The sequence below is a fragment of the Sylvia atricapilla genome, chromosome 2 (genome assembly GCF_009819655.1).
Source record: "Sylvia atricapilla isolate bSylAtr1 chromosome 2, bSylAtr1.pri, whole genome shotgun sequence".
Lineage (NCBI taxonomy): Eukaryota > Metazoa > Chordata > Aves > Passeriformes > Sylviidae > Sylvia > Sylvia atricapilla.
In genome coordinates, this window is record NC_089141.1 from 5698333 (window position 1) to 5710576 (window position 12244).

The 12244-nt window shown below is 36.6% G+C and overlaps 1 long non-coding RNA gene across 4 annotated transcripts in view; it reads left to right on the forward strand.

Moving 5' to 3' along the window:
- LOC136375292 (uncharacterized) overlaps nt 1-12244 on the forward strand; it is a 132234-nt gene that overhangs the window by 63916 nt on the left and 56074 nt on the right. For all 4 annotated transcript variants that reach the window (XR_010746059.1, XR_010746058.1, XR_010746057.1 and 1 more), the window contains one exon: nt 5569-5622. This is a non-coding gene — a long non-coding RNA (uncharacterized lncRNA). The remainder of the gene's footprint in view (nt 1-5568; nt 5623-12244) is intronic.

Genomic DNA, 12244 nt, shown 5'->3' on the forward strand with positions numbered 1-12244 from the left:
AGCTGCTCTGCACCTATAGTGAGGTATTTATAGTGAGGTAGATCAGTTTGTGAGCTATTATTCCTGTGTAGTGTTTTGTATTCACCAGTCTGGAACAGGATTTTTTTTTTTTTTTTGCTAGCCTTTGGATGAGGGGTTTCTTCTCCATGGAGAGACACTTTGGACCCTAGAGAAGCTGCAGGGAACAACAGGAGAGCAGAAATCTGCTGTTTGCCAGCTGAAGGGAGATGAAGAGGGTGATTTCCAGGGGGTTGTCAGGCTGTGGGTCTGTTCTGGGTGCCCCACAAAGTGGCTGCCACGGGGGATGTTGACTCAGTGGGAGGTGTGGATGTGCCCTCCAATCCTCCTCCAAATGCAGGGGAGATTTTACTTCTCTCCTTTTCTGCTAAAATGGGTTCACAATGCAATTCGACCCCTAGCAAATATATTAAAATCAATACTAGTTTAAATATTTTAGGAGTAAAAAAGACTTGGAAGACTTTGTCCTTTCTTTTTGTAGCAGTGAGTGAAACTACTACTAACAAAATGAAAAGTGTTATATAAGCTTTGTGTTGATAAATTGGTCATTGCTTGGCTATTGTTGTATGAATCTGACTGCAATTAGCAAAGTGAATGTTTGAGTATAGCTTTACCCCTAATGTATGAACTGAAATGAGTTTGAAGCCTTACAAAGTGGAAGAGATCTCACCGGAGAAAGAAGAGTTTTTACCTCCAAATCAGTCATAATTTGCAAAAAGACTTGAAGAACTCAAATTCATTTAATAAAATGTTTTATCATTTATTATTATTATTATTTATTATTATGCTTTGGGACAACCATTCACAATTTTTTTTTTTTGGAAATTTTAAATCCATATAATTGAAATCCCTTGAAGTAATTTGTGTTTTTTATTACACAAAGACATGAGAAAGGAAGAAAGAGATTTTGCTTCCTCTCAAACCTTAATGTTTACCTGAAGTAGAAAAAAATATTGTGAACACATTTTTTGCCCACAGATTTATCCAGTCCAGGTTTATTGGTATCTGAGGTATTGGTAGGTGATTCCTTCATGTTCTTTTTGAACTAAATATGACTTCTCAGTCTTTTCAGATTGAGCCTGTTCAACTGGAATCATGCATTAAAAAAGGGGTAATTTTTTAAACACTTAAATTCAGTGATTGTCAGCATTTTCGATGCAATTTAGAGAATTTTGTTTGCTATTTTTGTGTGCACTTATTATCATCTCAAATATCATTAGCTTTTTCCCTCCTGAAACGTGTGAGTTTGTTGAGTAGGGCTACCAGAGTGTCCTAGGAGCACTGGGGGCACCCTGGGAACATTTGTTAGGTTCAACTGGTTGTATTCTAGGGAAGTGCTAGGGATAAAAACTGGGAAAGTAAACGTCATGACCCCAAGAGTGATGTATGATTTTATATCTGAATCCACCTGGAGAACAGGAGCTCAATTCCAAGCTGGAAAGCTCTGGATAGCTGACACAGGGGCTGAAACAATTTCATGCTGAAACTCGGGAATTTTCAGCTCTCAAAGTTCACTGGACATATTTGTGACTGTGTTTGTAACCAGCCAAGTGTGTTGCTTGTGTAAGGAGGTGTATGAAGCCCGTTGCAATATTATACCAAAAAAAGGGCCATAAAACCACTGTGCAATGAAACCTGTGCTGTCCTGAAATACCTCGATGGTACCACAAAGGTATTCAACTGAGATGCTTCCAGTTTCCACAACTTTTTTAAGCAGGCATCTAAACTGATAAATTTCCTTTATCCACGATTAGATGGAGTATGTACAAAGACATTTTTTATAGGAAGACATGAGTCCTTAATAATAAAAAGGTTGATTTTAATACTTCAAATTTCCTTAATTATCTAGCGTGCATTTCTGTGGACCCTCTGCTCTTATTTCTTTTCCCTTTTTGACATAAATGGGTGTGGAAGGGGATGGAAGAAGTTCAGGCATTATAATGCGCATTCCAGGATTGTTTGTGCTGATTTTAATGTCTACAGGACCAGGGTCAGAAAAGGCAGTTTAATTACGTACAAACATCCAAGAGCTGTAGACAAGAACTCCAGCGACTGATAAAAGTGACCCCAGCACTGATGAATGTTGCAAAATAAAGATCCCCCAGAAACCCAGTTAATGGCATCTTTGTTCCTAACCTGTGACTTTGTAGAAGTCCTGATACTTCAGGTTTAAAAATTAACAATATGGACCTGAAGTAAAAATAATACTTTGAAAGTGGGGATGAAACAAACTCTTCTCTTTTCATCTTTCCCCAATGATTTTCAGGCAAACACTACCCCAGGCAACTTCCGAACTTCCATAATTGCATTGAATTCCTGGTTAATTGGGCTTTTCTCTTGCTTTTGAGCTCTTTCTTGAGTAATGCCTGCTTTATAATGATTTGTGTGCAGACAATAAATGTAGAGATTTAATGGGATGAAGGCTGTGGCTCCATATAAAGATATTTAGCCCTTAACTCCCATTGAAATCAGTACCTTTCCAAGTTTCGGTATGACTTAAAATTAATATGCATAAAATAGGATTATTATTGAATGTTTGAGGGATAAAAAGAGAATAAAAACTCTGTTCCCCTCTAAAGGGATTGTGAAAATTGTATCTGTAGAACTGCATGATAATTGTTCCTTTAACTTGATGCTTTTTACATCATATGTGTTCAATTTGAAAATAAGAATTTGATGGCTGTGTCCAGAAACAGAAGGAAAACTTGCTTCATTTCTTGCTTGGATCTCATCACAAGTTAAAATACTCTGTCTTTCATCAGAGTCTTTATAATGCCTGTTCCTCCAGAGCAAGTGGGGATAACAGGGTGTTTGTGATTCACTAGAAGGTAAATAATCAAAATTATTTTCCCTAAGCAATGCAGAGATAAGTTGACTAAGGAGGAGTGAGCAGTATCTTTTGCTCTGAAGGAGGCTGTGACACACATAATGAAGTGGAGCTGCTGCTGGGTTTTTTTCCCAGAGCAGAGTCATAGTTTTGGGGGTTTGGGCTGGTTCAGGAGCACTGGCAGCAATGTCAGCATCAGCAGGGATAGGTGGCCATCACCTTTCTGAGACCTGGCCAAACCTGCAAACTGCATCCCATCTCACAGGAGTGCGTTTGCTTCTGTGAGTTTTCATGCACGTCATGTTGTTACTGAAAGGAGCAGCAGAAGTACCCAGAAGTCCAACAAGGAAGGACAATTTGCTCTCTAATGTTAAACAAATGTAATGATCAAGAACATCCCTCCTTGGTCCTGGAGTCAAACCACGAGTGACTGATGTTGGTGGGACATAACTGGTGTCAGGAAAAAAGGGAGATGAACTGTCACTGACAAAGGCTGCTGCCTTTTAGTGCACATAGTGTTAGTCCTTTGCATGCAAACAAGGCTTTCTTAAACAGAACAGAGTCTGGTTATTCTTTTTGTTGGTTTTAGATTTGGGATTTGTTTTGTTTTATTTTTGTTGCTATTGTTGTTTTTGTTTTGTTTTTGTTTTTTGTTTTGTTTTCTTTAGGGTTTTTTTCATAGTAAAACTCATTCCCATGTAGGGCCTCAGAATATGGGATTATGTACAGCAAATCTTGCAAAAGCACACTCACCTCTTTATCTTATCCTTTATCCTGTCATCAGTCATCTTTTCCCTGATTTTGCATTTGCTCAAACTCTCTTGCTGTTAAACTCTTTCCCTGCTATTAGATCTGAGCAGAGAAACTGTTTTATCTGCAGTGTGCACAGCCCAGCAGTGCAAACCCAGTAACAGGGCTGTGGTTAGGACTCACAGGATAAGTCTTTCTGAAATGAGAGATTCTCAAAAGTCACAAAGAGGCAGATGGCTGAGGAACTGTTGAGGACATGACACTTTCAGTTTAAAGTTGTTTGACCAAAATCAGAGTTTCTGAATTAAAATAAACTAGCCTGACTACATCAGAAAGATGCTAACGTAACAAGAGAAACCTTTATTTTAAGCAAGATATACACTAAGGTTTGCTGAATACTGGGCTGATTTGAAAGGGTTTGCACATTGCCAGTACCTTTTATTGTTACTGTTTACTGGTCCATTCCAAAATTCTCAGCATCATGGTCAGTGGTTTCCTTTTTAGTGAAAAATAGAAGGCATGCTGGCCAACACATGTGCATGGAATGATGTTCCATGTGCCAGAAACTGCTGTCTCAGATGGCTGGTAGAGAGGGAAAGAACTTTCTATCTCACCATAATCCTTTTCAAGAGTCTTTGGTTGACTTTGCTTTGGACACTTCCAATTATAATGCTCAGTTTCCAGAGTCCAGGATTGAAACTATGTTTCTTTCTTTGGGGTCAGTAAATGTCTGGTGAAACACTCCAAGAAACCCTTCTGTCACACCGGTATGAGGAAAAGATGGAATATGTTGTCACTTATTCCCTGACCTTGAGGAGGATCATCTGCCTCTTCCAGCACTGGACCTGTTGATCGTGGTTGGCAGATATCAATCTTCCTAAATAGAATTTCTGAAGATGATGTCCAATCCCTACACACTTCTTAGATAGTTACTTACCAAGAAAATTATTTGCAATATGCTCAGTGTTTGTTTGCAACTGAAACCTTCAAGTAGGGCCCTCAGTATATAAAGTCAGGTATAGTGTTGAGTCCTCTGAAAAAAAATGAGCCCATGTGACCCAAATTAAGTATTCAGTTTTCAGCCTGGTCTCTTGGCACTGAGGAACTCATCTGGGACAATGTTATTCCTGCAAAGGAATTAGCTGAACTTGAGTTGTGCAGTGTTTGCACCACAGTCAAAGCATTCACGATTAGAATATATGGACCATAGCAAAACCATCATCTTTTTTTCCAGGAGGCTTTGAATATTACTTGTTTAATGTCTCTCCAGACCACAGGTCAAGCAATGAAATTTTACAAAATAGCAGTGCTTGAGCTTCTTGAATGACTGTGTGTACATGGGCTGAAGAAAAGTTCCCCTGGAATTAATGTGTGACTAAGCAATTAACAACTGTAGCATATTCTGTACTTATTGAAGAAATAAAAGTTGCTCAGGAAGGCTAAAGTCTTGGCATTTTTTGATGTTAATATTCATCACATAACAGTCTTAATAATGTTCTTTTGACATTATATTCATTTGAAATGTTGTAAAAAGTAAAGTAACTCTATATAGTTCAGTGCCCTGAAGAACATTTAATGACAAGTACATGCCTTTTTTTTTTTTCATCATCTGAACATCTGACCATTCTTTATAATGATATAGTGATTCTTCATAAATTCTACATTTGGATTTGAATAAAAATACACAAAATCTGCTACACCTATGTAGGAGATACCCTTAAACCTTTCTTTAAATAGCATGGTTTGGTATGTCTGTTTGGTTTAGTTCTGTTTATAAATATAATCCTGCCGCACTGTTAGGAATCTTCTGGACAAACAGAGGTCTGCTGGATTTTAAGAGATTTTTCATTTAGAATGATTTTGCTGCTTACAATTTCTGTGTAAGAATAACCACTCATTACTACATTTTTCATCAAAAATATGACAGAGATAAATAAATTCTGATGAACCTTTTATTTTTTTCCTCTTTGCAGGTTTCTTTTGCAATGTGTTCTCCTCCAGCCAGTGAATTTTGTTTAACTGACCAGGTAAGAAAATATGCATAATCCTATTTTTTTTCAGAAAAATGTTTTACACATATTTGACAACTAATTCTGAGAGATTGATGTTCAAAATTGTGGGATAAAATCTGCAAACTCTATTATAAATATATTCAAAAAGCTTTTCTTAGTTTTTAATTAAAAAACACAAAACTAAACCAAATTAAAATCTTAAGAGTTCCATAATTTTCAATTAGAAAATTTAGCACCTTTTCCAGATATTTGAACTTTTATTGTTTCTCTCCCTTTTCTTTTCTGATTGTTCCCTCACATTTTGCATTGATATTTACAGGCTTACAAGTGGAGTTTTGTTGGTTTTTTTTCTATCCATTTCCCTCTACCTACCAGTACTTCAGCATTGCAGACAAAACTGTCTGCTGAGAACTCCAGGGATGGCATTTTAGCACCATGAGAATGGTGAAGCAATGGTCTAGTGACAGTTGGGAAGTACAGATGTGTTTGAAAATGTATAAACACCATTTCTGAAATAAACAATAAACAATTGGGAAATGAATGAAATTACAGGTAGTGACCAAAAAAAATTAAGGAAAGGCACCAAGTTACACAGTTACTCTGCCTAGGTTTGTAGGCTGAATTCTGTTTTACCTGTGGAATTTCAGTTTGGCTGGCTGTTGTTGTAGATAGTTGGCAGAAAACACCTTTCTTTGTCCACCTCTTTTATCATGATGAGGGAGCTGGGCAATATCATTTACACAAAGTGCAGCTTTAATGTTGCTTACACAAGTTTGATAATTTTTTATGCTTTCTTTTTATGAGTTGATGAGGACAAAATGAATTAAAGTTTCTATTTTGGATGGAATATTATGTTCACAGTATATAGATGTGGTTAGCCTTAGATTAAAAGGTTTTGTGCTTTTTGATAGGCTTATCTTAGCCCTAGCTAGAATAACCAAATACAGCCAAAATAGTAAACAAGATCATGGTGTTCCTTTGCAAACCTTTTTCTTATTTTATGTTAAAGCAGTCCATAGGTCTACCTTTTTATCAGTTTTGTTAATCTCACCTTTAATTTAGATAAACTGTTCTTTGATCATCCTCTCATCATTCTAACTTTTTGACATTGGGTTTTTCTGTGGTGCTGCCAACACTTAAAAAGCTTTCTCAGTCTCAGTTCACCAAGGTGAAATCTCATCCCTCTGGATCTTCTCCTGATATTTTTTTTAGACAAATTGCTCCCAATACCTTTTATGTCCTTTAAAAAACATGGATGTCTGCTTCAGCTAGAGCTGCCTTTTGGGTTCACCTAGTGTGATATTCCTGGGTTTTATTTGCAAATTAGACTGCAAGTACCCTTGCAAGTAAGGAGAAAATCTTGGTTTAAAAATACTTAGTAATTTCAAATGTTAGTCTTAAGAACTTCTCAAAAGAATTTCATATTTAAAGTTTGGACAGCTGATCAAAGGGGAAAAAAAAACAAACCCAACCACAAAACCCAATTCTTTTTGCCTCCAATATCTGTGCTTTCTTTTTCTGGGTCTATGGCATGAGTCATTTCTCCAAGATTCATTATTCTGGTATTTTATTGTGATATTTTGTTTGAAATATTGCAAGATATAATTATCAGCAATAAATGAATCTGTTTATATAACTTCAAAAACTCTACCAAAAAATGGCTGCTGATATTGTCTGATTTTTTTCTTCTTATATCAAGGTGTCCCCTGCAGGATTTGTCCTGTTGACCTTACACATATAAATTGTAATGATTCGATAGATTTGGAATAATAATTGATTTATTTGCCAATATGAGATATCCAAGGGAACAAATCATTATGGCTCAAACAGCTAATTTATTTTTTTTTTTTAATAGCCTCTGTTTCTTTAAATATCATTAATATTTTTTCTGAATCAAAAATCAATGTAATTTAGAAAAAATTCTCAAAATACGTCTTTGACAGGACAATTTTTGAAAATTAATTTAATTAAAAGAGTGAAATAAAATTCATCATCAAAACTTTATTTTTTGTGAACAAGTTGTTTTCTTCCACCTCATCCCTGCACCTTCCATACTCTGTTTCGTTGGCCACCACTCTCAAAGATTGCCTGGTCTATATTTTTGGATAAAGTACATCTGGCAGTGACATTTCTTTCAAGAAAACATTCCAAAGGCAGAGATTAGATGCCAAAAAAAAGTTTTATCCAAACTGGACAAGCTCAAGAAGTGGTCCAGGATGATCTTTGGGATCCCTTCCAACCCAGGCCATCCTATAATTCTCTCATCCTCTGATCTGTTTGCCCTCCTCACTGACTTCATTTATGCTCTCCTTTGCTCCCAGTGATGATGGCTTATGGAGTATAAAAAATAAGCTACAATGGATACTTCTGAGTATCCATGAGCACAAAGTGGTTTTGGCATGTACATTTCCATTAATTACTTGTGTCCCAGCTAATGAACACTTCATCTGTGATGAAGTAAGAAGCTTGGCTGAATGCAGGTGGTGATCAGCTCCACATGGAGAGCAGTGCTGGTCTTTAACCCTGGTACTGAAATCCAAGCTGATTTGGTCCTTTCCACATCTCCTTACCAACTTAAAATGTGAATCAAAGTACTCTAAAGATTATTCATGTTTTTGATGAGTCCCCTATTCTGTTGATATTTGTGGGGTGAGCCTGCATGACTGAGGGATTGGGTTGCTGTGGCAATACTGTGCAAGAGCAGAATTTCCCACAGATATTTGATCAGCAACAATTCTAACAAGAATTAAGACTGAAAAATAGCTGCATTTTCAAGTTTGTCAGGCTGCTGGTATTCTCAGAAAGCCTTCTGAAAGTATGGTTACATTTTTATTTACACAATTTTGATGCAGTACACAAATTGAGAACCAGGAATTATCATTCAATTATTCAATTATTATTGAAAATAATAATGATAATAATAGAGCATTGTTGTGATTATTATTCTTATTATTTATTATTATTATTATTATTACTATTGAAAATGCAACAGGAAAAGCAGGAAAAGGCTTTTTTTTTTAAATCTTTTGAGCAACTGGTGGCATCTTATATTTTCATTTCAAGGAGTAATTTTGTGTTCTGCATGAAATAATAGAAGCTCTAAACTATTTTGAGGCAAAAAAATATCCTAGAAGTGTATTCCATAAGAGCTCTGGTAAATGGCATGGCAATTCTTTCAGAAGATTTTGTATTCCAACACTGCCTATTTGAAATACTCAGAGGTTTTAGCAAGTTTGGTCTATTGTAGCAGTCACAGAAGAAGCTATAAGGAATAGCCATCGTGGGTGAAAATTGGATTCACAGCTTTCAGAAATGGAATCTAGCTGCCAGTGTCACAAAAGCACAGGATTCACCTAATCAGTCTCCACTCAGCTCTCAGATACATAAGGAGATCTCTTCACAAACTATAAACCAAAAGGCATGCAACCTGGAATTAAATAAACCAGCGGTTCTCTGTTAAGTGTTCTTCACTTAAACCTCATTGTAAATACCTGGTCTGGCTGTCTCAGAAGCCCAGTCCTGGACTCACGAGCCCCAGGTTTCATCTCGTGTGGTGGTTTCCATATTATTGTCATTCTGGGGTCTTGTATGGTATAAAACTTTTGTGTGTTTGTTTCTGTGCACAGGGAGGAGTTTCATACAGAATCAGTACAGATGAAACAATTTGAATTTACCCCTGAAAAATTAGCAACCTTAAGAAAAACAGGAGTAGGTTCTTCACTAATTCTAGGGCTTTGTACTCAAAATTCCACAAATCTCTGCATGAGTGTAAAAAAGTCCATTAAAAGGCAACGTTTTTATTTTTAAAGAAAGATACTACATTCATGTGCTAAAAATTTTTGACCATTGAACATAACTTAATGCAGAGAAATTTTTCATAATTCCCAGTAGTAAATAATTGCTCTTCTGGGCCCTTTGTTTTAATTGATGACAATAACATATGTACATTTTTGAGAGAGGCTTAAATTTGTTAGAAGGACTGTTTCTTTCTCAGCTTGGATGTGCAAGAATATGAACTTTAGTACAAGTCAATGTGTAAAAGAAAAACAAAAATTATAAAAAGGTTTCATGTGGGTTTTGCTGTTGTGGCATTTTAGTTTGCTAAGAGGGTATTCCTCTTCAGTTTATATCAGTAATGGAAGACCCCAGAACTGATACTAACTTTGCACATATATTTTTGTTTGCAGTATTTTTATTTAACTAATCCTAAATTCACTTGCGTTTTCCCTTCTTATGTAGCAATATCTGCTGTTAAGCTATACTAAATCCTGGGGATGACTTGTATGGCAAAACTCTCCAAGTTTTTTCTGCTCCTGAGTGACTTTCTTCTTGGTGTTAGCACATATAACCTCCCTTTTCCTAGCAGGAGGTCATCACCAGAAACTCCCCCTCACTTTGGTCGCAGGTTAGATGTATGCAGAGTCAGATCCTGCACCCACGCAGTTAAAACACAGCTTTAGTTTAGGTGGACTCAGCCCCTCGTGTGCAGATCTCACCCTGGCAGGGAGAGGAGCCGCCCCTGAGGAATAAAAGTAGTGTGTGTTTCACTCCTTGGGAGAGAGCTGGTTAGGGAAGGGAAACCCAGCCTTTACTCCTGGATCAGGGCTGTTGTCCTGGCCCACTGTGTACACTTGAGAAGTCAGGATCTAAAGCCCTGTGTCCCTTCAAGTGGCTCTGCCACTTTCCTTCCTTAAAGGAAAACCAGATTCTTTTGAAGTAGTTTGAAATGAAATACAAGCCTTGGAACGATAGAATCTGATGGGTGTGGAACACATGGTGTCACTTTTTCTGCTGTGTCTGTAGACCTGGGAAAGCCAAACCATAAAGTCTTTAGCTAACTAACCAATTAAAATGTTTTTAATATTCCTTATACGAGGTTCCATATGATGTCTTCAGTGTACACATATACGGGCTCTGGCCTCAGAACTCCATCCTTCAGAGCAAGCCCTTGTTTCCAGAAAAGGCAGATTTTGGCAGCTCTTTGTGCAAGCACAGGAGGCCACTTGCAGGGTCAGGTTCTCAGCAAACTTGGCAACTCTTTTTCTCCTGCCGTCGATCATAAAAAGTTTGATAATTTCATTAATGCTTCATCAGTTGGGCATGAGCATGAAAGAACTCCTCCTTTCACACTCACTTTAACTTTGTAGCCTTAGTAGTTACAGAGGGTGTTTTCAAACAGTCATTGGAACTTCAGGCTTCAAACAGTGTTTATAAAAACAAAGAACAGCCAAAACTCAAAAAATAAGTGTTTTCTTTTTTTCTTTTGAAAATATCATCATCTGTGCGATATTGTTACAATTATTACTACAAGGAGAAGGAAGTCTGAAAAAATAATTTCACACCTTTTGAATAATTATGAAGCAAGTCTTTAAAGCAGCTGCTTGTTATGCCTTTTTTCATCATTTTATATGTTCTTATTTTGATAAGGAACTAGCAAATGAAACATAAATTATTGGTTACTTGAAGTGTTAAGATTTCAGCAGAAACATCTCATTGATTTCATTCTGTAGAGCTTCCAATCTACTTTTAGAAATTACTCAGATATGTAAAAATAGGATAGTGTATGTGATTTTTTTCCCTCAAATATCTCCAGGCAGTAGAATGTCAGAAGTTGCAGGAGCTGAGAGCTACAAGCCTCATCTTGGAACAGTAGAGATACAGCTATTGTGGCTTTGGCATTTTCTCAAGATGAATAACTGGATGCGATACTAACTTGCTTCATTTTTACAGCCTCTTAAAAGCTGTCATATGTCCAAAAGCTTAGTTTTATGTAGTTTTTCCTGGAACACTTCAGGGAAATTTCATCTGAATATACTCACAGTATTATTTAGTAGTTTAAACTGGTATCTTCAGGATGCTATTATTATTATTGTATCTTTTATGGCCGAAGTCTTTTGGTTGAATTTCATAGTATATAGCAAAAATTAACAGCTGTTCAACAATTTTCTTGTGATTCCTCAACAGTTTATTTTTTCTAACCCTCTGTGAGGATAGTTTTTCACATGGTATTGACAAATTTGTTTTCTGATCTACTTGAATGAAATCAAGTAAATAATAAGGAAGAAAATTCTAGAAAGGATGAGGAGAGATGGCTTGACAAGAATGAGTTAAAATATTTTCCGACCTTTTTACAACCACCCTGTTGGAAAGACTAGCAGCTATAAGTATCAATTTTCTGCCAATTTTCTTTTAAGATGTTAATATGTCCTAAAGATTTTTTATCCTATTAGCTTACAATGGTTTTAAAACAAAACAAAATGTTTTTTTAGCAGGCGGATCTAATTCTTCTTAAATAGAAACTAGTGTGAAGAAAGTATGTTCTTAGGAAGTTGCTTATGTTACAAAGGGAACCATATGAAAGCCAGTGAATGGCAGATTTACAGGTCTAAATCTGCTCCCCATGTGTCATCCTGAAGACCTAAGGTGGCAGGGACCTGCTAGAAAATGATGGTGCTTAAATTCCTACTCATATGTGTGTCAGTCAGTGACTGCAATGTTCTCTCGATGCTTTTAAGAGTGAACAGAGTAGAAACCTTAAATATTGCAGGGTGGTTTTGCCTTTGATGGTGTGGCAAGTAGTACAAGAAAAACGTAATGGATTTGTCAGCCTGGACTTACAGGATCTGTGGTACAATTC